Genomic DNA, 3,475 nt, shown 5'->3' with positions numbered 1-3,475 from the left:
TAAGGTTCGACGTGTTTTTCTGAGCTCGGCGATTTTTACAATGGAAGAGTTGAAAAGTCAAAGAATTTGTATTAAATTTTGCGTAAAAAATGAAATAAAGTGTTGCAAAGTGCAAAAATTCACCAGATATGGCTCCGTGTGACTTTTTCCTATTCCCAAAGTTGAAGAGACCCATGAAAGGACGGCGGTTTTCCTCGATTGAAGAAATCGCTGAGAGTGCTCAAGGACATATCAAAAAGTGAATATCAAGGTGCTTCAAAAATTGGAAAAAACGCTGGCATAAGTGTATTATATCTGGGGGGACTACTTTGAAGGGGACCACATTAATGTAGACGAATAAATAAATATTTTTTTGAAAAAACGAAAATTCCGGGTACTTTTTGAACAGACCTCGTATATGCAGCGATATATAATTCTACATTGCTAATTTATACAAATATTTTGACTGTGGGAAAAGAAATTTAAAAAAATGCCTAAAATTGTATAGTGTTGTTTGACCTTATACACTTTCTTAAATTCAAAAGAACAAAATTTATAGAATTAAGTATTATTGTTTTAATTTAATTATTTTTGTAAAATACTATTTTTCAAATATGATAACTTATATTAGGTCTATTACAGCATAGCCTCGTACAAAATGATTACCCCGTACACTGACTATATTTACAAGACGGTTCAATTTATTTATTTTTATTAAAATATTTATTTATATTGGAATGAAAAGATGAAGAGTTAATTTGAATTGTATGTATTTATTTGTTCCAGGCCGCGGTGTGATGCCCAGCGTCCGTTTGGCTATCGACCACGTCAACGAGCATAATGAAGTCCTGCGGAACTACCGTCTGCACATGTGGTGGAACGACACCAAGGTCAGTAACTCAAATCACATCACATCCACATCAGACCAAGGCAAAGGCAAAGGCAAAGTCAATCGATCGCAAAATTAATTATTACAAACAGTTCGACACAATTACTTTCTATGTTGCACACTCTTATTAAGATTCACTTTTGATTAAATAACATAATAGCACATGTGCTACGTTTTTTTGAGTCATGCAATTTGTTGCCTCGTGCATTTCATTATTTTTTTATACCAGAACTATGTATTTAATAAGCGGTTTTGTTATGTATTTTCTACTACCTCTCTTTATTAGGAGGTAACGCTATGGTTGTCCTTTCTATCTATGATGAAATTTTTACTTTCGTATGTGATATATTGCCAAAGGGTAGTTTTACTCAAAAATATATTTGGGTCTATATTTTTGTATATCACTACTCAGGTTGTATGCTTGTATGTAGCGCAAGATTTTTAGTAGTTGCAAGACTGAGGCTCTGATCTCTGTATTACGGTCGCCTTTAGTATTTCAATATAAAAATCTCAATAATTTAACATCATTGTATTTAATGTATGAGCCAAGAGTCAATATTGTGTCTGTCGTCGATAGCTTATTGGTTTTCTAGCTAATTGCAATAGCAATGGCTAATGTCGGATATTAATACAATTTATAGAACAAATTCATTCAGCTTATCGAGTTACTAACGATATAATTAGAAAAATTTTAATAATTACGAAAATACTGTGTGGTTGTAAGAAAAGTGATGTCCTCATCACCTTAGCACAAATCATTTTTTATTGATTACAATTTAGAACTTCGGTACTTAAGTATACTTACTTTTGGTTTTCAATCTAGTAACATGTGTATTAATAAATTCGTAGTCGAATCGGGAAGGCAGTTGCGGCGGATTGTTTTATTTGACATAATCCGTCCAATGCCTGCCCGGCTCGAATGCAAATGCGAACTATATTTAAGTGTGGACGTCAACTGTAATCAGTAGCTACTTACGAAACACAACATAATGTGCATATGCTTTGGTATAGATTCTGATTAGAACTAAACTTTAATGCATTTTTATAATTCAAGCGCTTATCGTAGGCCTATAATATTTTAGTATGTTATTTCAGACTACAAGATCAAACGATATACGAAACGGTCCGGCCTATCTATATCAAAAACTAATCAACGCGAATCAATATCTTTCGAACAGTTTTTGAGTTTATAAACTCGATTAAAAATTGTGGAGGAAAAATTTTACGCTTTTCTGTCAATTACAAAGAAATAGTTAGAAAGCGCTAGTCCTTATCGTTTTTTAAATCAGTCCAGCCGTTTTTGAGAAAACGTCGACAAAAGGCCAAAAATCGGCTCACACATACACGCATACTTTTTGCAAATTTGATCTCATTCGAATAAGAATAACGAGAAAACATAAAATTAGAAAATTAGATTTTTTTGCGAAAACATAAACTTGCTCTTTGGAAAGTTAATAATAATCTAGCAAAAAATATATTGTATTTTCGTTTTCGGCACTAATACTAGTGAAATTTTCCGGTTCATTTCTTGATATCGATACGTATTACATAAATCTGATTCCTGGCAAAGTTGAAATGAGAAGTGGCAAGACATGGCGAATCGGCGATCTCATAATATTTATTTCATACTAGGAGAGGGAAAAGTAGCGTTATCGTCAGAACACGCACTGGATTGTGTCAATTCGGGATGCTGGGCCGATGTTGATGTTGATGGCGATGGTGATGGTGATGGTGATGGTGATGCTACGAACGACCTTTTAACTCACAAATACCAATTACGTGAAACCTAGTCTTTGTCATTACATTTATTGAGAAAGTTATCACAAATTACTGCGAGGGTGTATATTATACGGTCCATCTCTATAAGATATAACTTGATTATTTCGGGAAAAGGTTAAATATAAACACAAAAATACTTTTTAACTTCTCGTAGAGTTTTAATAATAGCAAAAAAATCGAAAATGGAAACTTTTGCATATTTTAACGTTTCAAGGTCTTACAATTAAAAAAAATGGATGATACAAAAAATTCTAAAAAATCTTCAAAATTCTCAAGAAAATCTTTTTAAAACATTTGAAAAAAATAAATAAATTACGTTACGGTAAGTTCGTTTTCGTTACGCCATAAGGCATGATGCTATGAACCACCAGTTCCAAATTTCGTCGATTCGATCAAGAATAACTTGAAACGTTGATAAAATATAAAGTTAGCAAATCCAGCTAGTTGATAATTATTTTATTCATATAAAACTTGTTTATAGAATGAGAAGTTTCATCACTTTCCCTGCCATGCACTTGATATTATTAAGCACGTGAATAAATCTGCCAATTTAGTTGCACAAAGCAAGGCGCCAAAGGTAACGAATGCCCCTGTGTGCGTGCACGCATAAATTCTGTTGTATACCGATAGCGCACACCATACACTGTACAAGTGTACACCGTTCATATTATGAGCCTGAGCTATATATTATATTGTGCCTACATATAATAGTACTCGTACTCGTAGTCGTAGGTAGGATATCTCTCGCGTGTTTGTTTGCGTGCGGACAAGGACGTAGCGTTGACGCGATCCGCGTGCCGCGGAAGGAGGGCTACGTGTGCGGCGAAA

The sequence above is a fragment of the Ctenocephalides felis genome, unplaced genomic scaffold (assembly GCF_003426905.1).
Source record: "Ctenocephalides felis isolate EL2017-DRISC unplaced genomic scaffold, ASM342690v1 CF-g0.4_SCAFFOLD_01886, whole genome shotgun sequence".
NCBI lineage: Eukaryota > Metazoa > Arthropoda > Insecta > Siphonaptera > Pulicidae > Ctenocephalides > Ctenocephalides felis.
This window is presented reverse-complemented; position numbering follows the sequence as displayed.